A 27,451-nucleotide genomic window follows, 5' to 3' on the forward strand; every position below is an offset into this window, starting at 1 on the left:
TTGATATTTACTGTCTACTTCTTATTGTGTCTTGAAAACATTCAGGCTAGATACAAAATATCACTTTCAGGATATTCAAGGAAAAGGAAGAGATTAGAACCTGGAATAAGAAGCAAAACTAGAACATAAGTAAAGCTCCAGGTAAACGAGATAAAAAGAGGACAACAGTAGCAGCTACAGAAGCACCAAAGGGCTGGAGGGTAGTAATAAACACCAATCATTTCAGAATTAATTTAGAAGTTGAATGAATTTTAAAGAGAGATTGAATAATCTCATTTTACCTGGGAATGTTCAGCCTCAAAATTAAATGTATTACCAGGTGCTCTTCTCATTTATATCTCTTACACGGTAGAATCAGATACCTCCCTCTCCAGAGTATCTGTTTGTGCCTGAGCAAAATTTGATGTGGGCATGAAATAAGAAACTTATATGACAAATCATATTAATGTTTAATCATAAAATGCACCTTCTACTATCATTTCATATGGCAATAATCTGTTCATGAATTTACCATAGAACAGCTTTTCCAATTTAACTTTTATCTATGATGTCCAAAATATTGAGAACCTCAATGTGATTATAGACATTCAAAATCTTACTTTCACCTTTTGAGAATTTCCGTCTAGGTGTTTGGAGTGTCCTGGTGAAATTAGTTTGTGAATATTAAATGCTTTGTAAACATGAATGAGAAGTACTACAATAATCAATGCCCAAAAGGATTATTATGTGACATTCTTTTTTTTTTTTAAGTAGGATTACAGATTTATTTGTAATTATCTAGTTTATCTACCAACTGGTAAAACAGCTTGCCAATTCCCTACACTGCAAAAAAAGGAAATCTAAATAAGTCAATCCATCTTAAAATATGTGCAGTTTATCTCGAATTGAGTAAGTGAGGCCCTTTGTCTACAGAATGAGAAAATTTATATTTATAATTTAATAAAAAACTACTGCAGTCCCCCGAAATATCTTACTTAAAGGGGAAAAATATTAATTCCATTGGCAGATCATCATATTTACCTACATAAATTAAGTAAATACACTTATTTTTATGTTTAGATTTTTAGAAATGCAGTGTAATAAATTATGAATTTTCTTGTAAGAATTATGACTTTCTAAAAGTAATATTCAAACAATAATTTCTTTGAGTGTTTGTTTACCAACTTGCTTTGCTTAGGATCCCTGGAGTCATATTATATTATCTAAAGACTTCTGCAGAGTCGTCTTAGCCTCAAATTAAACACTGAGACCTGTAGCATGACAAAACGTATGTTTATAAAGAGTACAACAACTAAAATGGAAATTTGCTGTGTAATTTTTTGTAACAGCTCAGAAGTACAGCATGAACTGAATAAACATGCTTCACTCATCCAATACCAACAGTTTACTCCCACAATGACAATTGCAACAAAGCACTAATTGCTCACACACTCCAATCGAGATGCAATGGTCCCCACTCAGGAAAAACAAGCGCATCAAATTTTGTCTGTTTTCAGAGCGCACCGTCTGCATTTACGCCCCTTTGAAACGAGGACAAAAGGACCAGTGTGTGTGAACACAACTTGTCGCCTTTCGTTGTGTCAATCTCCATTAGTGCAGGAGCGCTGTTTGAGTGCAACTTTGTGAATAGGGCTCATTCTTTTCAGTCATCTGCTTCCAGGGGGAACAGAAGCAGGAATTTCACTCCTCTCCCTCTCTGGCTTACCACAGCTATGTGTAGGTGCATCGACTGTGACTAACATTACCAGCTGACATCTCAGTGGAACTATGACATGGGAAATGTCACAATTTGATTTGAACGGTCTGGGCTTTAAGAGTTTAGCATCAAAAACTGAGCTGCAAATCAAAAGACTGCACTCTTCTTGAAGCAATAAGGTTGAAAAAAAAACCTAAACAAAGCACAACAACAAAATGTATATCATAGGAAAAAGTATGAAACAAGAATTTAACAAAACACATTATTGAGGAAAACAAGTCAGCAAAAGCATATATTAAATACAACCTTAGAAAACAAAATAAATAGGAAAAACAAAAGTAGTTTTAGGAGCTCTGAGTCAGAACATCCCTTTGCTTTTTCGTACCTCCATTTTGTTCCCATGCACTTAAACCACGACTGATAAATGTGCTGTGGTTAAGCATTTCCATAACTTATGGAAATAAACATAATCATCATTATTTACAATGTCATAATAATCATAAAAAATATATGTTCTTATTTACTTGGTTTTATTTTAAAACTTGAAGTCTTTGTTTACATTCTGTTTATTCATTTAGCTTTCTATCCACATCTAGACCAGTTGGGTTATAACCTCTTATCAGACCAAAATCTTTTTTTGGCTGTGGAGTCTAAGTAGAACATTTACTTTAGATTAATGGATGTCAATTAAGGAATTAAATTTCTCAAATGCAATAAAATTAAAGGGAAAAACATAAGGACCCAATGGTAGCGTTCTAATTTTTCCCATGACATTTAGGAAGCCATGTGACAAATCAAATTATATCTATTTGACATGCTAAAAAAGAAAAAAAAACATATTCCATGCAATCATAGACATATTTCCTGGTCCATCTCAATCTCTGAAAAATATTTTTTGACTATTAAATAAGTAAAACTTAATAGTAACCTTAATAGGATTTGCAAATCAAATAATAAAGTGATACATTAAAATGGAAAGGATCCCAAATCCTGGAAAAATAGCATCTGATCCCTTGAAGTACAGTATTTTTTAAACAATACTAAGCTTTCATTGCGCTCAAATTGATATGCCATATACATACCAGATGACAAGAAAACAAGCAAATGCTCAAGCATTTTATCATAATGTCCTATAATGTTACAAACAAATGGATATTCCATGCATCATAAAGTCTCTTTATCACATTTTACTGCCATGTGATAGATATAACACACAAACAGAAAATCAGATTTCCTTTAAGCATGTGTCCTCTACATGAACTCAATAAAACTATGAGAGCAGAACATCACTGCAGTAGTGTTACTGAAACGTATGCAGATTCCAGTGATTAAAAAGTTGTTCCTGAATTTTTTTTAACACATAAATTATTGTGCACACAAAAATGTCACCATAAATGAGTGTTTTACTGTGAGACTCAAAAGAAAGGTGAAATATTCAGCTTAAACAAGTGAAAATTCAGTATGAAGAGCTTTTGAGTTGTCTTTTGCACTTTATATGTGTGTAATTTCATTTTTATGGCACAAAAAAAAGAAAAACACACACAAACCTCTCTCTTTCGTAGATGAAAGATAAAAAGAAACCGACAAATAAATCCTAATGCTAAAAACCTCCAAAACATTTGCAGGATTGTGCTCAAGTTCTAGAAGTTGAATTACATGCCATTCATTCTTTGCCTCTACAGGACAACAGATAGCATCTTTGCACAACGGAAATTAAGCAGTTTAAGTTCATTATAGTTGAGATTTTGTGTAAACGAAAGCTTTAAATGTTCAATTTTCTTTAATTTCAATGGAAAACATTTTTTGTTTCAGGATAACTAATTAAGGAAACCGGTTGTGCAGAAAACTGAGGCTTAATATTTACTATAAAATTACATAGTCTATTTTTCTTTAGATTAAAACAGAATTAAAACTCTTGAGTTTCATAAAGCTACTTTAAAATAGGTTGAAGTTCAGCAATTTAAATTCACTCTTTCCAAACCATCTTCCTATAGTTTTACATATACTTATGAAATATCATATCTTTTTCAGATTACTGGAATAAGCAAGAGTGAAATCTTCTCTTCAGTAGTTACTGATAATATGTCTCTATAATTCTTTAATCTAAACTGAATTACATTATGTGGCTAACCCAATTAGACTCCTAAAGCTAATCCTCTGTGGGTGGGTGGGGGGGATCTCCAGAGAACAATACAAACCTCCCACACAAATATCTGCCACATGACAGACTGGGGTAGCGTCAGGACTCATATAGCTACAGGACTGGTTTTAATGACAGTAATCTAGTTTTTTTTGTCGTGTTTATTAGATTGTTATGCAATTCCAGATGACATTTTAGAATAATGGAGGCTTGATGGCGAGTGGAAATCAGAGACTGTTGATGTGAATGAAGAAAATATGAAGTATTGTCTCTGGAAACAAAATATCATGCTGTAACTGGAGAAAGCAAACAGTAGAAATCAAAGTTTCAACTGTTTAGTCAATGTATGAGGGAGAAAACAAGATGGATACCCATGACTCTCATATTTGCCCACTATTCACGTAGGTACCTGCTGAGCAGCTTTAATTAGCCCAATGTTCTTTTGCTTATCTAATTAAAAATGCACATTTCTATTATTAATGTATGTGAGGAAAGCAAGCAGGTGGGAGCTGAAAAGGGCATGCACAGTGTAATGACACAAACAATCCAATTGGTTGCATTTATGGAATTCTTTTTGTGAGAACAATAGTATACAATATAACATGCCATAACATAGCATAACAAATTTATTTAAAAAGCACTTTTTACACTCAGCAGGACCAAAGTGATACACACAATCATAACATTCAAATAATAAATCATAAAAACAATAAATAAAGTGGTGTATAAAAGAAGTAATAAAACACCTGTAGTTTGTCTATTTTCCATCTGTGCTCAGCTCTGCAACATTCTCTACTGGCAACTCGAGCGTCATCATTTAACCAGGTGTTCATGCCTGGTTTTAGAGTGTCTAATTTTTAATGGCACCACTGAATTTTATTTCCTGCCATCTTCTGATTAAAAGCTGATGAAAAGTGACCAGCAGTAGAAGGGTTAAGAACACAACAGAGCCAAGCTGCAGGACGAGGTTTAGCTTTGGTAAAGGACAACTCTATTCTGAATAAAACAAGCCTGTGATCTGAAAATAATGGGTCACTCATCACCAAGTTAGAAACTTGGTAGAACATATGAAAAAAACCAGACCAAGAGGATGTGTAACAGTGTGTACTTTTGTATCTAGTATAGAATTTAATCTATGTTAATGAGATTTTGCATAACTTATACCTCAAAGTAAGATAAGGTATTGGTATAGCATTTCTGTTGCAAGACAATTCACTGTGTCATACATGAATGATAATGTATAAGATAACACATTCACTTTCATCTAAAATATGTTTTGGTTTCAGAATTTTTGCAGTCTTCGGGCAGTTCATTCCACATTAGTGGAACATAAGAACTGATTGCTACTGCTCCATGTTTGGCTCTGGTTCTGTCGATGCAGAGAAAACCTGAAGCAGAAGACCTGAGTGTTCTGGAAGGTTCATATGAGGACAACCAGTTTCTGTCAGATAAGAAATAAGCGCACAATGTAGCCCAAACCCAGAAGATTAATTTCTGTCTCTATGTTTTGCTAAATGATTAAAGCTGTAATTTAGATGTTGTAAAAAAAGAAATGTATTTACTTTATTTACTACAAGGCAAACTTAAACAAGACCTCAAATAAACTGCTTCCTTTTGTGACAGTTTAAATCTAAAGAAAAACGACAGGATTGCATTAAGAGTGATATTCACCTTATATGTGATCGGTTCATCTGATTTCCTTTAGTTAAGTTCAAACAGCATGGGTACGTTGGCCGTCACAATACCCAGGGAGGAGAAAATGCTAATTAAAGTTGATAGAGAGTAAGATTACTCCCAATGAAATGTGTTATGTATGGCCAAAGGCAGAAATTCCATCAGAGAGGAAGAACTCAATGCTTAATATGCATCATACAAATAGCCGGATAACAGCTTTAAAACCCCCAAAGGAAGAAAAATATGCATCATAATACTGATGCAATTGAATTTGATGTTTGTCTTTAATGGCCCTTTTTACATCTGTAGGGATGAGGGGGATGCCTACAATTCGAAGAAAGCCATCCCAACTGTTATGTGTGTCTGTGTTTGGTTGCAGGAGGGACTGAGACATCAAAAATACTGCAGATGCCATCTTTGGGAAAGAAAATCCCATTTTAAGACGTCAAATAGAAACTTAAGGCTTGAGAAGAAACTGATAGGTAAAATATGCAATAACTCTACTCATTGAATTGAAAAAGCTTCCTGGATGGGAAGCAAAATGTTTTCAAGTCCAGTGGATTGTTTTTTTTTTTTATTTCTTTGGAAGAACCCTACTCACGTTGGAAAATTGATTGTTAGAAAACCACTTTTTGCTCACTGCAAAAAAAAATAAAAGAATGAGCTTCCTGTTTCCTCAGCACAGCCCCAGAATGCTTCATTGAGCAAGTAAAAAGCAAAAAGACCTGCAGGAGTAATGAACTATTCCCTGCAAACTATTATGATAAAGTTATAGAGGGGTTACCAATAAATGTTTTAACAGAGTAGGTCAGTTCAAAAGCTATTTTACCAGATTCCAAAGAAATGTATAGGAAATTATTTAAAAAAAAATCTCTAGTAAAATTTCTGCAGTTATTTTGGCTATTAACAAACAGAAATAAGAGTAAATAAGCCATAATAACCCCAACTGACCTTACACAGGAAGTGTAATTTCTGATTTCATCGTAGACAGTGATAAAGTATACTTAGAATGAATGTAAGCTTCTGGGTTCAACTGTATTAACAGATGCAAGGAATATTTAGTTCTAATAAATATCTTAGTATTTCAATAACTGTTACTAGCTGGATTAATCCTGCTTAGTCTTTAATTACCAAGGAAAAGAAAAACTTCAATGTCTTATTTTTAGTTTTATACTTTTCGCATGTATGCTTGAGTACAGGTCTGTGTACTGCCCATATTTTGTGCAGCATTCATCCTTTTCTTAATGACAAAGGGGCTTAATTGTTCCTTTTGTTCAGAGAGCTCTTGTTGAGAAACATAGAATTTGTCAGGAATATTATTAAAACTTGTTCAACAGGAGATTCTACCTCACTGTTAAACAACAGTCTTTTTAACAGTGAATAAAGAACAGATCTTCCTTTTTATGTCACTATGTCATGCAAAGTCTAGTCTTTAGGAATATATCAGTTTTCACCAGACTTAATTGGAACTGGACTGAAGCTGTGAAGGAGACTACTTCTTAAGGAAGTGTAGGTTCTTCTGTAGTTGCATCTAGTCTGTTTTGGAGAGAACAATCTCCCCTGCCAGCATCTGCTGGGCTAAGAGTATCAGAGGAAAGTGCTTAAAGAATCTCAACAAGCTGAAAATAACCAGTGACTGCTGATAAAGAAGGCTACCTCTCTTCTAGAAACTCCTTTTCAGCCTCTGGAGATGATTTCACAAAAAAAAATAAATAAATAAAATAAAATAAATAAAAAACTTCATAAAATAAAGAATATTATGGACAACCCTAAGTGCCCCCTTTAGAAAACTGTAATACAAAAACAGCAGTGTCTTCCTTCAAAGGCTTCTCCACATCATGTGTAGAGGGGACATACAACTACAGAGCTTTCCTGCCTATAGGAATATAAAAGAACAATGCAATTAACCGGCCGAAACAATGCAAAAAAATAAAAATATTATTGAAATAAAAGAAAAAAAAACGAGTTCCTACAACATTTAATTTCCCTTTGGGTATTGGGTAAAAGTATTTTTGAATTAAATTAACTGTATTTTGGAGAACATAATTTGAAAATATAAACCCTATGAGATAAGTTATAAATAAGATTCAAAACAGGCTGCTTTCAGCAATTATCTCTTGTAATTGCTCATTTACCATTATAGTGTTTAAATTTAAATATAAAACAATGTATAGAAATATTAGTTTTTTTTTTATATTTGTCTTTTAATAGATTTTGCCTCCCTCTCTCCAGTTTTTTTCACGTCTATTGGGGTGTACAAATTGCTTTCCTTATCAGTCCTCAAATCTACCACAGAAACCGCACGTCGCCTGAGAGCTACATCCGAATCTGTTGCTAGAGCAACGGCCTCCCTCTATCCCATCACGTTTGTACTTTATCATCCATTCATAGCTCTATCGCGAGAACACGTAACGCCTTCTATTTGAAAACGCTGATATCTCGCGAGACTGCAACGGGGGAGAGGCAGTGACCTAATCGCCGTTGCAAGGCGGAGCGAACCGCTGCAACTTTGGATGAACTTCTGATTTGAACACACCGAGAGGCGGTTGGTGAAACGCACGGAGCGCTTGATAAATAAGTGCAGACTTCAATAAGGGTTTCTGCTTATCACACATTGCAGACACTCTTCATTTAATTCCTCAATTGACCAGCGAGAGAGGCGTTTTTTTTTTTGTTCTTTCTTCGCGAGGAGGCAGACAAGGTGGAAATGAATAAAGGTAAGTACATTCACGCCTCTTTCAGTGTTCGCAGTGACACACAGGAGAAGCAAACGCTGAGGAAAGCTTCTTGTCAGTATTTCTTTGTATTTCCAATCGATTAATCTGTCAAGCTAAGGTGACATTTAGAAGAAAAAAACTCAACCAAAAAGTTTAGCTAACGGCCAGGTAAGTCTGTCGCTCTGCTCGTTCATAATGGCTAACGTCCAAATTAATTAGCAGCGTTTCTCAAATGATTTGTCAGTTATGAGATAGGATGAAGCTTTTTTTTTTTTTTTTTTTTTGCGTAGCTTTCTGTCCCATTCATTATGCCCTAACACATAAGATAACGATCCACCGTTGGAATCAGTAGACAGGAAATCAAAGATAATGATAATTGTTTGTTTTAGTCATTCCGTGACTGCAGCAAACTGCTGCCCTGCTGTCGCGGGTTTCCTGTCTGTCTCTGTCTCGCTGATCGACCCCCTTTTTTGGGGGGGACTTTGAGTCCTAGTCAGAGCAATGCTTGTGCAAAGGTGCTATCGAGGCTCTCATGCTACCGAAAGGGAATTTAAACCTGAGCTCATGTGGGGGTTACATTCCACTGCACTCTTTGCATAAAGCTGCCAATGTGAAGTCCTGCAGACTTTTTTTTTTTTTGGAGCTTCCTTAAAGGAACGTGTAATTAATCAGGCATAATCTGTCATTTGCAAAGAAAAACTACCGTCGGGGAGTTTGCATGGAGTTTGCACTGTCAAGAGCTATATCATTAATCAAAATGGCGGTCTGGGTAGACAGATTTGAAAAGTGATACAGCAGATGTTTTTCTCATCAAGTGATTTGATAGAAATGAGCTGTTTTATAGATAATAGCTTTGAAGTTTAATAATAAATAAACCTTCTCTAGTCTCAGACCTTTCTCTCTGCCTTGAAGGCATCCTGGGAGGAATGTTAATTGTAAATGGACCCCCCCCTATAGTCGCTCTTTCTTTTGTTATTATTGCCCTGTCCACCTGTGGAGTCTTCTTGGGGCTACCAGCTCCAGCCCTTCAGGGGTCCAGCATGCACACTAGAGGCAATCTGCTTCCCTCTTTTGACAACTCCTAAATGAGCATGTCAAAAAAAGACATAAATGGAAATTTTCCACTTATAGCACAATTGCTGTGATATCCAAGCACTTATTTCTCCAGGAATGCATTTAAATTGTTACTGAGCTTTTTTTTTTTTTTTTTACCCTTGAATTTTCTGGATCGGATCCACAAACTTTTATATATTAGCTATTAAACATCTAATGTGAGCTCAGCTTGAATGCCAAGGCTGAGCCGATCCGCAGGCTGTGTCGCATTTACAGTATTAAGTAGGCTGCTGAAATTGCCTGTGTAGGTGGAGGCGCGCATGTTCTGTCACACATGGAGCCGGTGAATAATGAAGGATGTGGGAAAACAGAAAAGGGGGAAATATCGGAGCTTTTGATGGAGAGCTGGAAGATTATTTGTAGAGCTGATCATGTAGAATAACTGAAATTGTATTCTTGTTCTTTGGTTATATGGCTCACCTAGGGTGAAAAGTTTCTTCAGAGGATTTTGGGCTAGATGCATTGTGAGCACAGATGAGAATTTTCCTTTAATCTCTCAGAACATTGGTTATTTTTCAGCTTTGTTTCAAAAATGGTTTCCTTTTGGAAGAGGTTATATGACTGTGTTCTTGGAGAGTCTTAGAAATAGTTCCTCAGGAAAGAAAGGACCTTTTGAATCCCAGCACATGCAATGCATCACTAACAGTGGCTGGTGATGGGGTTTCACCTGTTTATGACCTCCCACGCAGTTACTGTTTTAGTTCTGTTGCTCTTTCCTCCATCTGTACCACCTACGATCCCTCCCTCCCTTTTTCAATCTCTGCCGGAGTCTTTTTTTCTTTCTCCAAGTCTCACTTTCTTCCTAGTATGGGATGCCAGGACTCTGACATTCTCATTTCTACCCACAACTCTCACCTCATTTGACCCCTTTTTTCCCCCAGTTTTAAGAACTTGTTCATCAGTCTATTTGGACGGACTTCACTGATCTTTAGGGTGAATAAGAATGTCTGAAAAAATAAGTCTTTACCAGAGAAATATGGAGAAAAGTAAAGGTTTTGTTTGGAGATGCCCTGGTCATGGTTTTAATTGCCAGTACCAATTTCCAATCTTTCCCTTTTCTTTTTCAATGAATATAACATTCAAGAAAAAAAAATAAAACAGTCTTGGATTTAGTTTCAAGCAAAAAGAAAAGCATATTATTTGAATTTATCCATCAACCGTAACTTTAGTCGGACGTTTTGATATAAAACTCATAAAGGCAGGTTAATACTTGTCATACTGGGGCGGTGGAAGGTCTTTAATTTCTGATCAGAGCTGGTCTGGAGGAAATAATCATCTTATTCCAATTTCTGTAAGATTTGACGTATTGTTACACCTCTGTTGTTGCTGATGAAAGGTATTAAGCAATGTTAATTAACTTTAGAAAGAAAGGAAATTGATGTCTGTTTTTATAAAACAGTTTGCTGAATTTAGTTGCATATAAACTAAAAAAACTGTGAGGGTGATATATAAACTGTCTTTAAATATGTTTAGTGTGGCCTTTTACTGTGCTATGTAAAGATAATTAGTTTAAGATTATATTCTAACTTTATTTATTATTGTCTTGCAATGTACTTTTTATTGTGTGTTTTCATTTATCGACAAGGGATTGAAATTTCCTAACTCTAAAAGCTGCTAAATAAATAAACTTGCATTGGCCTAAGCTGCATAACTATGAAAAAAAAATGAAATTGAAATATATTATCATCCACCCTCATTGAGGCTATGTATTAGAATTAGAGCTACACTAACACAACATGCTAACTGACTGTTATGTTACGCATGCTGCATTGGTCATAATCCAAATTCCTCACTGGGTGTTCACCGTTTCAAATAGTAAACAAAGAAAGCCTTTAGATAAAGACATGGATGTAGCTTTGCTGGAATCGCTGCATCTATGTGCCCTTTTGAAGCGCTAGCCTGCATTTCATTTTCTTGTAGCAAACAACCCTTGCAGTGCTTTCTCTGATATGTGAAATTGCATATCACTTTGATCCATAGTGTTTTGCTGAGGATGAGCACTGAAGCCCTGTCGAGGCTTTGACAGGGTCTCTCATTGCCGTTAGAGAAAGGGAAACTGGGTTCAAGGGTAAGCTTTTACTTGTATCCAATTCACCTAAGATAAGAGCTTATGAAAGGAAGGTCTCTGGTGTTGGACCTCGTTCTTTTTTTCCCCATGTTTTTTATTGCGTAAACATGAAATGACTCCTCTATCACAATTATAATGTGAATTTAAAAAAGTGGATTACAGTGCATAGAAGCGATGGAGTAGAAAACAGCTGCCTTTTTTCAGTTGGGATAGATAAAGAAAAACAAAGAACCTCATGAAACAATAACTGCACTGGCTAATCCATGCAGAAGTAAACGGAGGGAACATACTGCACAGATGGGGAGACCTGACAGAATATAATAAACTGACTATTTGTATGGCAAAAAAAAAAAAGTGCTTAAATATTTAGATTTGACTAGGGAGACTGGATGGTTGACCATTAACAGAAATGTCATACTAAAATCTAATAAAACATAAACAAAGATTGGAATTGGGCTGTTTTTCAAGTCTAGATAAATCGGGTGGCAAAGATTTCTCTATTGTTTTTAAATAGGCAGTTGTATTTTATGGGCTCATCTTAGTAACTGAGGTCTGTTTTGTCATACATAATAATTAAGCCCTACTGAAAATATAGTGAAAATGTGAAATGGTCCACAGTGTATTTAATGTCTTGTAAAGTAGGGTTTATTTATGCATTTGAATTATTTTCTGACACAAATTGTTTTCTTGGGCTCCTCCAATCCCTCTTTGTAACTCCTCTCTGACTTGGTTACGACACTGGAACAACGCAGCTGAGCACAAGAACTGTTAATCTTAACTTCTAGCAAGCTAGGGAACATGGTTGAAATTCCTACCAACTGTCTTGCCATCTGTTTCCAAGCAGAGAGGGCTTCAAATTTCTGTCGTGGGTTATGACTAAAAGGATGTTGCTACTGTTGGCTGCATGTGCTGGTATTTGTGAAAGAAGTGCTATTCTCACCCAGTTAGGCTTGCTAATTGCTAATGTCTCTATAGAGAGGCTGGGAATCATTAGTGCTTCGTTTTACATACCGGCACTATTGCAGATGGGGCTCATCAACAGAAATATTTTGTATCACTCTCTCTGATGGTACTTTTTATCTAGTTAACATGAAAACTGATGTATAAAAGTAAGTATTAAACAAAATTTAAGCTTTAAACTCTAAAGCTTCAGCTTTTTCCCATATTTTTTTTCTGTGATTAACCTGACTTGACTTGTATCAAATATTGATTAAGTAAAGCTGCAATGGTTGATCTAGGAATCTATATGATGTGATGTTTAAAACGCCGTTTTTTTTTTTCTTCAAGGCTTCATTTAATGACCGACTTGCCTTGATTGCAGAGTATAACAAATCATATCTTTTTGCTGCTGCTTCAACTTGTGCAGCATGCTAGCTAGAGAATGGAGACCATCCATTATTTTACTTTAAATTTGAGTGCCAATAAATAATTAGTGTAAAAGTTGTCCAAATAACAGATATTTATATAAAATCGATCCTCAAATCATTAACTATGCTACGACTTTCTCATTGCCATACATTTTGTATTTAATGTAAATTCAAAATTTGTATTTATCTTTCTTTTTCTAAGTCAAATGTGTTTATTTATAAACAAGTTTGTTATTTTACACCTTATATAACAGCACAAAATAACAGGCTTATGAGACAAGAGCATTGGTAATAATAGCCATAGAATAGTATTAGTAATGGCACCAATTATTCAGCCTTTTTTTTACCCTGATTATTGAATGTATAAGACCTAAAAATGTTCTTTTAAGTGGTTTGATCAAGTTAAGGTGTGAAATCCGTGCTTTGATCCAAATATGAGTCGGTGTTGTACAGTAATTCATGCATTGTTTGTATCGAGAACAAAATGATCCCCTTCAGTATGGAATCCACTGGCTATTTTATTATTTTTTTACACAAATTAATTGGTATAGTTTTCAGAAAGAAAACTGAAATGTAAACGTCTGATAGTGGCATCTCTGTCAGTATGAAGTCTCAGTTGTAGACTGTTTAGTCAGCAGGAAAATCTTCTCAAAGTTAAGACTTCAGCAGTTTATTAGCAAGTATTTCCTGCTTTTTTAAGTCGAAGAAATCCAATTATCTTCTCTTAGCCAAACCTATCATAAGTAACCAATTATTTTGGAACATAAATTGAACCATTACTGCTTTTCTGTCCTCCTGTGAATATTTTTATGAATGTGTGTGGTTTGATCTTTGTGCTCAATCAGAGCAGTCTCTTGAATTTAGCTTTGAATATAGCCTGCTTTTTAGATTTGAGCATATGACACTTGTTTACAGTTTTATCTGTATCATTATATAATATCCACGTAAAATACCATGACCACAATCTCAGAAGGCTTTCTTCAAAAATGCTACAAATTTCAGATGTTTGTATGAATTTCCTATTTAACAAAAGTGATATTTTCCAGCTTACATTTCTTGCTTACATCTCTTTGCTTTACAAGGTGGTTTTCTGTGTGCGTCATCAGGCCACTTTACAGGTTTATATATTGATGATTAGAGGAGGAGAAATATGAGCAGCTGCTTCTAAAGTTAGCCTTCGTAGTGTGTTTAATTTTTAAAGAGTGTCCACTTTAACCTTTTTGGTCCTCACAGACACGTGCTGTTAAAGTTAACCCTCCCAATGAACATAAACTGATGAAAGTGCTCTTAGTTCTGGGAAATATAGTTTAGTCACACTTGTGCTGCTGGATTTAGTGACTTGTTTTTTGTCTTTGATCATTTTGTAGCTTTGTCTAAGGACCCAAAGATGATATCAAACTTGGCATTTAAGGTCAAAATATGAAGAGCTACACCCAGATAATGTTGCGGCTGATTCAGTACCGTGTTGACTGAGTGGCAGAGGGGGCGAGGAGCTGTACGGCAGCTGGCTGGGACATCAATGTGACTGAAAGGGGAAAAGCATCACTTAAATTGTCCCCGGCTCTTGTGAGGTACTTTGTGTGAAATACTGCAATATTTAAGTGGGGAACCAAAAAAAAAACAGGCAGAAAATGCAGTGGATGTTTTAAGCATTCGAGTTTTTGGCTTTATCCCACATTTAAGACAATTGTTTACACAGTAATAGGCATCATCATTACTTTCAGATGTACCTCTGAGTTCTCCTCCTTGGCTGTTCTTCCTGCCTCACTGATTCTAAGCAAACCAAACGGATAATCTTGTGGCTAGTTAAGGTTTCTGTTAATGTCACTTGGGGGAGCTTTAAGAATCTGGATCAAAGATTTTACACAGGAGCGTGGGTTGTTGCTTTAATTGTCAAAACAAGATTTCTCTGCTCCTGGCAGATGTTTGCCACCCGAGTGAAGCTTTGATGTAAACTTTTATGGGTAGTCTTCTGACCTCATTTAATTACTATAGTAAGCATATAGTTTCAGTCTTCTCCTGTAATCTCAGGAAGTTATCACATCCCTAAATAACTAAGTGATTATCTAGATTCCCAGCCATCCTTAGTGACATCCTTGGTCAGGATTTATCTGTTGGAAAAGTGAGTGTGTGCAGTTGATCAAATCTTGCAGTAAGTATTAGTTTTATAATGCCTGCTGAAAAATTAAACAGCATGCAAATTGAAGGCATCTTTTCCTTTTTTTTTTTTTGATAAGAATGTGAAGTGAATCTGATAATTAGACACATCTGGCTTGGTTTTTTTTCCCTTTCCAATGGGATTCTACTGTATTTTGTGCCATTTTTCGCAAAACACATAAATCTCTTTTGATTTACCGAGGGCTGCAAAAACTTTTGGCTGAACTCTTACCATTCTTCCTGCTTTGCAGATCCATGGCTCCTTCTATAGCATTCCAATTCCCAGCCTCACTTAGCAAACTATTACCGGTACTATTATCAGCCAATATGCCCGTCTTTATCAGTAATTTCCCCCTCGTGATCTCTCTTTGTGAATGAGCAAACATTGTTTTTATTTTGGTTAAAATGTTCATGACCATTTAGCTCCAATTTGGGGAAAAAAAAAGAAAAAGATGAAGTAAAAGTTTCAATTTGAATGTTCTTTTTATAAAGAAAATATCAGATTAAAACGTAAAGTAATAGTTTTTTGCACCCAAAACAAAATCCTCTAACTCATGCTTTGCTTGGAGTTCAATGAAACAATGGAATTTTTTCTTATTCTTTATATAATGATAAATGGTTATAATATAATGATCCTTTGTGACTGAAATTTATCTCGTTATACAAATTAAACCAGCCCCTGAAATACGAAAAAGCAATTCAATAGCTATGTTTATAGGTGAAAATTTTTAAATCTCTGTTCATATGGACCGTAAATAAATGATCCGATCAAGACGTGTGAATACGCGTACCAAGCGTAAGATAAGATTATATCCTCTGAACATGCATGGGACTCTATAATCGGAATGGCCTTGTATACCATCACAAAAAATAAACCACAGGGATGCAAAGGGAATTCACTTTTTAAAATTCCCAACCCATCTAGGAATTCAAGTGCGGGAGAACAGGCTGCAGCATAGCTGCATTTTATTGGCACAGGATGACTAGCTGCAGCATTCGGTATGATGGGAAGGTATGTTAATACTTTCCTTGGTGCACTTGTATGTCACTTCCAAGCTTTTGGTGCAGTTAATAATGGCCCTGCTCGAGGGTCAGTTATAGCCCGCTATTGCAAATGTTTCGGGGTGTCAGCGGGTTATTATTTAGCATCTGTCAGTTAGAAATGCTCCTATGCGTTATATTAAGAATATGACGCATTTCACATGGAAATAGTTTGGTAGTTTTGTTTGATTTTAAAACAATTGAAAATTTATCTGTGTAAAGCCCTTCTCCAAGTGTATAAAAACTTCAACTAGGATTGTACTTTCAGCTACTGAGTAAACTACATTTGGAAAAATTTGGAGAATAATGTTATCAAGCTTGGAGAGGTTTACAACATCCTGCTTGCAGGTGATGAAAACAAAAACTACAATAAGAAACAGATCACTACTATTGGTCATGTTTACTGTTTAATATATTATGCTTGCTGCAAGCCTTTTGCATTCTTTTCAAGAAAGAGGGCATTTTGGCTTTTTAGGAAATGTCCTCAGAAGCTGCATTTTAGTTTCAGATTTCAGGGCTTTTTGAAAGTGCAGATTTTTGGTCTTTTGGTATCATTGCTTGACAAGATCCATTTTATCTCATAGATAGCCAAGCTACAGGTCTATTTTCACACACAGATGAATGTGTGACAGTTTTGTGTGTACACAATAGAGATGACCTCATCGTTTTTTGTTTTGTTTTTTTTCATCTTTGTTCAAGCTCAGCATGTTGAAAAAGGATGAGATCTGTATGCCCTACTTCCCACCCCTCTCCTTATTCTAGGTCATATCTGAATGTCTCTGTTCTCCATCACAGAGTTGCATATTTACTTCCCAGTTTGGAAAAATTCTTAAAATATTTACTCAGAGCTGAACTAGTTAATAATTATTTCAACAAGCAGGGTAGGAAGTGTTAGGCTTCAAAGACTGAGGCATGCTGCAGCAGAGAAACAACCTCCACTGAGCTTTGTTCCTGCTGTCCTAACTTTGGTGACCTTTGAGTGGGTAACAGAAGGAACTTCTGCTTGGATTGTAAAAACTGATACCCGAAAGCAGCAAGTTTGTTGATACTCACATTAATATCGACAAAATCAAAGGGCAGCCTTTTTGAATTGCAGGAGATTCCAGGAAGCCCACAGCTAAATTTGAAGTAAATTAGGTGAGCAATGCTCATTTTGGCTCAGAGTTTTGTTTCCCTTTGATTTTCACAGCAGCCACTTTATATCTGGTTAATAAAAACAACCATAAGTTGTTGCTGTAACACCTACTACCACTCAATTCACATCATGTTATAAATACGGCAGTAATATATGGAAGCATTCTATTTCTTTTTTTTTTACAACAAATCCCACATTGAGTACACAGATAAGTAGTTTCATAATATTTTTAGTCTCTAATAAGATGCAAGTTTATTCAATTTCAGGATTAGCTTATTATAAGCTGCGCTCATTTTGCTTTTTGTTGCATTAATGAGTTGAGTGCTGAATGGCAGGAACATGCACTCTTAAGCTAATGCATCAACAAATATAACATTTTAGAGTTTTGACAGGAAGTCCTTTACTATTATTGGTAAATATTTTGCAGTTTTTGAAATCATTATGCAGTTTAAATTGTACTCGAAAGTCAATGACAGGGGCCGATAAATTTCCTCCAGTTTTTTTCCCTCTTTATTTTGTCATGATTGTGTTTTTTCATCACAACTATTTACAAGCATTGTCTTCAAAAAAGCTGTTTTCCCTGCTGCACCTGCCTCCTATAGATCTCTCCCTGTCATCATCAGTTGATCTTGGTATGTTACTTAATCACCCAGACTGAGTGGGCTGCTCTGTGCTGTCGACGCCGCAAACGGTCATTGGAGTAGATTTACCTCACAGCGCTTTGATCCATTTCAGTGCCTTCTGAAGGCTCCCAGCTAATGCCTCTATCGGGGCTCATCAGCTGTGGAGAGAAATGCTTGACGAGAGGTTTGTGGATGTTGATGGTTTTCATTAACAGGCTCATCAGAGGAGAGTTCCCTTGCCCCTGTGGTACTTTCTAATGGCAGCAGACTTTTGTGAAAAAGAAAGCTTATTCATTGACGTCCCACTGGGTGGTTTTTAATAAAGTGACTATCAGAAGCCCTTTAACACCTCTGCATGCACTTGATGATAAAAAGCCGCCTTTGAAGCAACATAAGGATGAATGTACCCGCTTGCATGCAATTCATGTCGGCTGTGTTTTGTAGTTTTCGCTCCTGTAGGGCAAGGTGCAAAGAATAGTTGTTTTCCTTTAATATAGAAATGGACTGAAGGAGCTAGCATACTAAATCTTAACATATTAAGTCTGAGCCTGTCTAAGGTATCATACTGATACTTTGGAGACATCACTGTTAAAGCTATTATAGGCTCTTAAATGAGTGGAATAGGATTATTGTAGCTGGACATCACAGCATGTACCGGAGATGAGAAAAGTATCGAGAGGGTTGGAGCTCCAAGCACTATTGCTTCCTGATATGAGATTCAATAAGGAAATGTTGCCAGGCAACTGGTGCTATTCCACTTTTGGGTACTATTGCTTGGTAACAAAATACTTTTTAGAAAAACGGCAGAATCGGTGTTAGAAATTCTTTCGGATACAACCATTTAATGCACTCATCTGTGGTGTGTAGATTTATGCCACCTAATAAGAACCTAATCATCTTTAATTGTGCTAAATGATAAGGAACTTTCCAGATCATGATTTTTAGAGTGTCCTCTTTATGTTCAAGCTTCAGTTTGAAGTGTTTTTTTCTACATACCTCCCCTCTAGTTTTAGCTGTTTGAAAACACCTGTCTCTCAATGCTCCTATCCTTTCAAATAGCCAATGGTTCACAAGAGGGAGGTGGAGTAGGAGGAGAGAGATGGTGTGAACAAGGCCTGCGGGGGTGGTGCTGGGTTACATAATATCAGATGAACCCAGCTGCGTTGCGTTGTTTAGCCCATGGGTGAAGGAGTGCTAGCCAGGCTGACTGATGTGTCCACCTGTGCTCATCAGAATATGATCTAGATTAGGGTATAGGTCAGCGAAGGGATTTACATCAACCAGACAGATCACATGTAGTCAGCAAAATGGGCAAAGCATGAAACAGCTGTACAGACATTGCTCCTCCAGCACTCTGTTGCTATGGCGGCACAGTTGTTTTGTTGTCAGGAACCTTGGGGTTTAATGATAATGCAGGATTCTAACAACAGTAATTAGAAGCTGTTTTCCTCTTTTCCTTTCTTCTTTAACATAACAAGAGGTATTCTCCTGCTGCACATTCCTGTGTCCACAGCTCTATTGAAAGTAGAGAAATGCAACAAAAAGAAATCCCTTTTCCAAACTATTTTAGAAAATAGGACAGCTTATATATGTTAAAGCTAATACACCTGATCTTTTCCCACATTGGTATCATTCAATTATGCTGGACAGAGTGCTATTCTGCCCTGTTGTAACTAAATCTAAAAATATTGGATTCAACATAAAACTTAGAGAGCTCTTTATATGTATGATTGGTTTAAACTTTTTTGCTTCCATTAACATTATCCTAGCTGAAATCATCATTGTTTTCCATTCATCTTTCTTTTTTGTCTGCAAACTTCACTCTTTACCTTAAAAATAATAAAGATTAAAAAATAAAAAGGAAAGTTTGATTCCGAGAGAGTTACACCCCCTGTGATTGTGTGGGCAGGGTGGGAAAGGTGAGGCCCTAGAATATCTAGCCCTTGTTGTTAATTGTTGTATTTTGCCTGGAAAAGCTGGTAGTCAAGCAACAGCATGACCCTTTCTTTGGGGTTGAGCTCTGGGGCTGAGGGTACTGCTCAGAAACCATAGCAGTAACCCTCCTATTCAAATAGGCTTTCACTTAGGGAGGTGCACGCCAACACATCTGTCAAAGTGTCATGGGGGCTTGGTATCTGCAGCATTAATCCCGCTGCCCTCTCGTCCTTTAGAAGTGGCATTTATCCTGGAAGCCCTCCATACTCTTTCTCACGACCATTAAGCGTGCACATGTCAGTCTTCCTCAACATCTTGTGCTCAGATGATTTGGATAGCATTTTGCTGGATAGACCTAATTATTTAAGCATGCAATGCTATTAGTTTATAGAGCAACTACTGATATAAAAAGAGTTAGATTTAGACTCAACTTTATTTATCCCTCGGGATTACTCCTCATGGGAAATTCTGTTTCCAGTAGCTTATATAGAGTACAAAGAGTTAAAGCAGAATGCCATTAAGGATAACAATACAACAGACAATATAAAAAGAGTGTATATATTACAAAAAAGCATAAAAAAAGAAAAAAGTTGTAATTGTAAATGCAGGTATTCAACTTTTTGAAATGACTGACTGCATATTTACAGATATTTTTTTCTCCCTGTATTTTGTCAACCACATGTACCATAATTTTCGGACTATAAGCCGCGACTTATTCCCCATTTTCTTTTTTCGACATTGCGCCTTATATAACAATGCGGCTTATCTATGGACTTTTACAGCTAACGGCCACTAGGGTAATACCTAAATCTATGGATTTTACCATCCACCATGTTGACGTCACGTTTGCTTCAACACACAAGTACGGTAGCCGCGCGCGTGGGAATGCGGAGGTCCTCTGGAAGCAGACTTCTACCGCGAGTGGTACGAGACAGAACGACAGCGAGAAAGACGGACATTGCGAGCGCAAGACAGTTTGTGTTAAACATAAAAAACCTGCAGCTTATAGTCCGGTGCGGCTTGTATATGTACAAATCATGCAATTTAGCTTCTGCGGCTTATATTCAGGTGCGGCTAATAGTCTGAAAATTACGGCATGTCAGATATTGCCAAATCATTAACATCTGCTATGTCCTTGAAATTGTCTCCTTACCTTTCCTTACTTTTTGACTTTATTTTTTGAACACTACACTAAAGTTGACAAGCTCAATCTTAGGTCTTCATACACTTCTCGCAACTTCTACACTAAAGAGTGTGGTCACTGCAAACTGGTTGAGTTGAAGTGGGGGCGCATTCACCGATTTGGGAAGAAAAATACAATTCTAATATTTAATTTAGATGAAAATAACCAGTTTTCTATAGTTCTAAAACAATGAATTAAGATATTGTTAGGTTTTTTTAAATTTCTTTAATGAAATTTATTGAATATTTCTTACACATAAAACAAACAGCATTTGAAGAACGTAGAAAAACACTGCCAAACAAACGGCCATTTTCTTTTTATTAGACTTTGATCACATTTGCTTGCTTTTATATACCTTTATCACCTCTCCCCTTTTAAATTGTTGAGTTAACTCAAACTGTAGTCGTGTAATAGTTGTCAGGCTTTGTTTTTGTCTCGGCCTGTAATGATGCTACAGAGCACTGCATTGTTCTGACACTCCAAACGATTTGAAAGCACCAGACAAAGAGCAGCGAGTGAGAGAACAAGAGACTGTGCTAATTGCTGTAAGTATAGGGATTGTGTTTTCAGATGTCGGGTTTAAAAGCGTTTGCACACACATTCCTCTCATATGCCTCTCTCTCATTTACCTTGGGCTACATGCATTTTCTTCTCGGCTTTGTTAAATACTGTTTGTTTGTAGATTGTAAAATGGTATAATTCTTACACTTTACCCTGTCAGATGCTCATTTTTATGTTGACTCCTATACTTATGGTGCAATTGGGGATAAGAATATCGTGGGCAGTTTATTGCATTTGCCAAAAAAAAAAAAAGTGCTAGAGTTTTTATGAAGTTGGAATTTTTGTTGCTACTAAACGAAAGATATTTTTTGATTCTTTAAGAGCTGCTTTCATTGTGGTCATCAAATTATCCTTGTGTGCAGGTCACACAGAATTTAATCTTCATGCATGTCAATTCTGCTTTTTAATTCAATATTTTTTACTGTGTTGGCTGAACCTTTAGTGCCCCTGTGTTAACACTTGATCTATATTTGAAGGGAGATGCTAAAAAACTCATTGTGTAATGCTGACATATTGATAAGGAAACAGTCTAATGTGGTCAATAATATAGTGACTGCAGTATTAACAAACATGTGATTTTATATTTCCCTGATATAGTTCAGTAAAAGAATAATTGCTAAACTTGCAACATTGCAGTATGTCCGATAAAGTATTGCAGAATGTGTTTTATGCATCACAATTGTTATAATAATGATAAAAAAAACTTTAGTACCTTTTAAAAGTAAGTATCTTATTAGATGACTGTTCTAAACAAAATCACAGTAGAGACCTCATTTCAGAGGATGACAAAAAGCAAGAGTCTTGATTACAACTTAGAGAAGCCATAGCTACCGCTTTGACTTCTGTGGTTGACAGTGTGAGCTGCTATAAAGAAAGGAAAATGGAAAGCTGCAAGTTGTTTTTGTTGTTCTTGTAAGGTTCTTCTGTTCCCTGGTTTTATTAGCTCTGAGGCTTGATATGTTGGTGAACTGTGATTTATAGCTTTCACTATCAAGATTTTACTACACAGTTGGATCCCAACAGGCTCCCTACAGACCAGCTGACTCTCAAAACAGCAGTTGAGGTTTTCACTTAAACTGTGCTAGGACAGATGTACCAAAAAGCTGTTTTTTTATGGTGAAGCTTTGATCACAATGACTAAATGATAATACTTTGAAATGTCTACATCAGGTGCAGTTAGCTTATGGAAATCAGCTTTCATGAGCTTTCGCTTGGCACATAGAAGTGATTTCACCGACAACTCGAGCCTTTGATATTCGTGCCATTTGCCTCCTCGATGGAAACTGCACATACATCTTAGAGGTGAGATCAGGAAAGTGGTGAGCAGGGAAAAGGATTTTCAGATGAACTTTTGAACTCAGGTTGGGGCTTAGTCATACTTTTTTTTAGCATTTACATTTTCTCCCATCCCAAATTGGTGTCCGCCTGGAAGTGTTTCTTTGATAAATGAAATATCTTGTGATAATGTTAAGCCTGTTTAGCTCACTTATTTATTTTATTATCCACAAGTAATTTTTCATCACTGCTGACATAGTCTTAGGTGCCAAACATGGCACCTCAATTGAATTTGATAGACATGTCGGCAGGTTTGCTAAGTTTTTTTTTTTTAAAGCCTCAGCCTATTTGCATGGTTTAAAAACGTAATTACAGGCTGTGAAACTGGATATTCCCCATTAATTTGGTTTTCACTTCCTGTTTTGTTCTGTGTGACCTGCTCTGCACCACTGTTAACGTGGAGTTAAACTGTGCAGAACATTACTTTTTTTATTTTAAAGACAGATATATCAGATCAGCTATGTACACAGATTAGTTTGGTCACTTTTTTGGTGTAAATATTTTATTTTATTTTATATTTTATTTAATGAGTCGAAATTTGTTTACTTTTTCTAGCATTTTGCTGAATTATCTGTAGGATTTTCAAGAAGAAAGCTAAAACTGTTTCTATCCATACAAGGAAAAATCTTGATTAGACATTTCCAATGTCAGACCAGTTCTAAGGTGTTTATGGTCAAATCAATCAATTGATTAAAACTACATTGATGACACACAGCTTTCCTATGAACAGACACAGGGGTTTGAGTTGAACCCTTTACATTTAAAACAGTGGATTTGAATGCAGCTACAATCTAAAAAAATCTCTGACACTGGTTCCTCCTTTCTGTTTCTCATTGTCCTCTCTCCCTTCTGCTTGTAGATTTCAGCCTCAGTGTGATTTACAGTCATAGCAGATGATCTGCTACTTGGTCATGCTTTTCTTTTTTGCCACATTTTCTCAATCTTCCTCTGATGATTCCCAGACCTCTGGAACACACACAGTTATTTTTATTAGTATTAGTCGTATTTCTTTTGAAGTATTCATTGACATGAGTACCAATTCACATTTCTCACATTATTAAATATCGTATTATTCTGTCATAGTTTCTAAACAGGACAGTTTCAGTGGCAACAAATGCATTTCAACCTGAGATTTAAAGCTTGTCTGGAATTTGTTTGACTGATCCTGCCAAATGAAGAACCTAAAATATTAGTGGCCTGTTAATCCTAAGTGAATGCTAGGGAAACCAAAAGTTGGACTGATTTATTTATTTTTTTAACAGCACCTGTAGTTAAACATGTCTTATCCAGGCTCCATTTTGAGAAGGCTTAACCAACAAACTGATTTGATACAGTCACTCTGCCAGCCTGTGTTCCTGCTTTCCAAAGGACTGTGCAGAATGTGAGAGAAGAAAACTGAGACTTATGACTGAGGAATGTGAGGAGCAGACAGCTGAGACTTAGCTGAGATGGAGAGCTGTGCCTAAAACAATGAATTCAGGCCGAAAATGGGCTGAAAGTAAGAATAGGTTGCAGGGAAGCAAAATTGCTCCTGCTGTCTTGAAATGCCTTTGAAAAGGGATCTGCAGAGAGTTTGATGCACTGCGAGTTTCTCCATGGACTCTGAGTCCCTCATAAACCTTCATTGGGCTTTCCACTGTTTCTTCCCTCTTTGTAGTGATGCTTTCCTCCCTGTTTGTCGAGTTGTTTCTGTAATGTGGTTTACCCTTTCGCTATGGGATTTTGAGCTTGGTATTTTTATAGGTCATTTAATAAAAGGTGTTGATTTTATACCAGTGTTCTGGAACTTTTACTGTCTTGGCATTTGTAAAACATTGACAGCTGAGCATTTGAGTTGAAAAAAGGCTAAGTGGTTAACATGGGAATCTCTAGAAAGATGATTATTTCATTTGGCTTTAATAGTTCCTATTTGGAAAGAAAGTTAGAATCCAATGGCACAGATAGCAAGCATTGTGTGTTATTTAATGGGCTGCAAAGGTAATTCTGAACGTGCATATTTTTAAATGAGCCTAATTCTTGTTGAATGGTTTCTCTTACAGAGATGTTAAAAGCTGGACGTCTTGATCTATAGTATGCATTATCTTTCTTTATGATTATCCTACAACAGGAAGTACTAATTAGAAAACATTTAGGGACTCATCTGTCTCCATGTATGAAGATAATCAGTAAATATCAACATTACATAACATCAGTTAATATTCAACCATTAAAACAGGTTTTCATTGTTTGTGAAATAAATCTTTTAAACCAATAGAAGAAAAATATTTCTCCCTTTCTCTGCATAGTACATTTTGACCTTCTCATGGGTTGTTTTGTCTGTCTGCAGCAATAGATGGGTCCATGAATATCAGTCGTAAACTAAGAGGAAAACTATTTTAATTCTCTTCTGCTTTCTTGTGCATCCTGCCAGACATCTGGACATTGTTTTGCTTTATGGCCTTTTGTATAAGCCAAGGCTCTATAGGAATCCAAAAAATACATGATAGGAGTCAAGCTGTCTCTTAAAAAAAAATCCTAAATCATGATTGTCTTGGTAGGACATGTTGGTTTTACAAACAAAATTGTAGTTGTGTGTTTTACTCTTTCGTGGGATTATATTTCTAAAACATCTAGTACAGTACTGTGATGGGGTGATAAATATCTGCCCTCTTATAGGTTTGTTTTCTTTTTTCCCCTCACTTAAATGTTACTGATCATGAAAAAAAATCCATAAGTTACCAATAACCCATGTACTTAAAGAAACTTGAAGCTTTTAAAATGCTTCCATTTAAAAAAAAAAGGAATGAACTATCCAAGCTAAGCTAACACTAGCTCCAGACATCAGCCTATATAAAACAATGAAAACTGCGAAAATATTAATAAAACATGTACGTTTTGTTAAACTTTAATTTCCTTTACAGGGCTCGATGTTAACCATTGCCCGATCTCCCGGGGCAAGTCGTTTTTATTTTTAGGAGAGTACAAATTTCATTGCATTTTTATAAGTTAATTACACTTGACGTATGTCAACAATTAAATAACTGCCAGAGCATGCCATACGTACTCACCATATGTCGACGTGTGTCAGCCTGTTTCAGCGTACTTCAGCGTGCTCATAACTTATACAAAACATACCCATAACTTATTCAGCGTATGCCAGCGTTTTTGCCAGATTTTTGTATGTCAGGCACAGACTGGTCAAAATCGTCAAGGTGTGACAGGGGATTTAGTTCTTATTCCTCCACATTTGTGTTAGAGCAGCTTTTACTTGGCAGTTGTTTTCTTTTTTTTGCATTTCTGGAAATAATTGCAAAATATTGTGACTGGAGTCCACATCTCTGGTGTTGGGTAATATTTACCTGCTTGTCAAAAAATAAATAAATGCATCTCTTCCTACTAAGGTTTAAGCTGTGCACATTAAACATTAAGTAAAGAAATAGACAAAAAAACTAGTGCTGTCAAAATTATCGCGTTATTAACGCGTTAACGCGAGGCCATTTTAACGGCGATAATTTTTTTAACGTGAGATTAACGCTATGTGGTTTTATGGTACAATTTTTCCAAGTACATCCCGCTGCAGCCTGCGGGAAGGCGGGGCTATTTTCCCCCAGTCTATGCATTTCTCATAGGCTTCTAGAGCGGAGCTCCTCAAGGGAAAAAGACGCTCATACACTGGGTGACGCTAGTGCCTTTTATTTAAGCCCCACCACCAACAAACAAGTTGAGTGTCTGGTAACTAGTAGCAACCTGAAATACGCTGAGAAAACTGATTACTGAGGTGAAATGGAATCTCGTAGCAGCCCTCTTGCCGTCTGTGTACGCAACAGGTCAGTATCGCGTGTGTGTGTGTGTGGGTGGGTGTGTCTGTGTGTGGGTGGATGGGTGTGTGTGTGTTCTCATTTTTGTTAAGAGGCTGAAAAGTAACTTTCTAGAGCATAGACTACCTTCATCTAGTAATGTCGGTCTATTGATTTTGATGTATTGATTGAAAATTGTTCATTATTACCTTGGTTAATTAACATCTAATGTTAACTCTACTGCATTTTATAGCGGTAGGGTAAAATGCTTGTCTTTGTTCAAAAGACTGTATTAACTGTAAAGACTGTCTTTTACATCAGCCTGTTTTCAGGGCCTTTTTTTTGCCTACATATTTGTTATTTTTTGCTACATGCCTCCCCATCTTCTTGCCATATGTTTCTATGGCATAAATCAGTATCTGTGACCTGTTTTCATTTTAAAAAAAGAACATTGGCACAAACCTAGCCTGTATGTATTTTTTTGTATGTCATCGAGAGTATTTAAATGATTTTCAATCAGGAAAAAAATGTGCGATTAAAATGCGATTAATCGCGAGTTAACTCAGGCATTGATGCGATTAATCGCGATTAAAAAATTTAATCGATTGACAGCACTAAAAAAAACAAAACAAAACAAAAAAAAACACCAAAAATATACTAATCCAAGGAGAAACTATAGATAAAAGGAAAGAGGATAATAAAGGAGCAAGAAGCATCATGATTAGTTGCATATTTCTGAAGTATATTTGCTCAGGTTTTTGGTATGCTAAGTTTATCAACCAATAAACTTCATATTGTATATGTAGATGGTGTATATTGCATTTGCAAACATACACATCTGCTCCAGTTCACAAAGGTTGTTTCCTCTCAGATAGACATGAAAGGACTATTAGCAAGCCTCATTAGGCTGAATGCCAAACTGCAGGAATG

General features: G+C 36.2%; 1 protein-coding gene across 2 annotated transcripts in view; it reads left to right on the forward strand.

Annotated features, from left to right (window-relative positions):
- Positions 1–8,002: 8,002 nt before the first annotated feature.
- Positions 8,003–27,451, forward strand: part of sipa1l1 (signal-induced proliferation-associated 1 like 1) — a 90,651-nt gene continuing 71,202 nt past the window's right edge. The window contains exon 1 of one of the 2 annotated variants that reach the window (XM_038288377.1): positions 8,003–8,227. The gene's annotated coding sequence lies outside the window, so the exon portion shown is untranslated. The remainder of the gene's footprint in view (positions 8,228–27,451) is intronic. The other variant, XM_038288376.1, reaches the window with a different exon arrangement.

The sequence above is a fragment of the Cyprinodon tularosa genome, unplaced genomic scaffold (assembly GCF_016077235.1).
Source record: "Cyprinodon tularosa strain WSP-4 unplaced genomic scaffold, ASM1607723v1 ctg253, whole genome shotgun sequence".
NCBI lineage: Eukaryota > Metazoa > Chordata > Actinopteri > Cyprinodontiformes > Cyprinodontidae > Cyprinodon > Cyprinodon tularosa.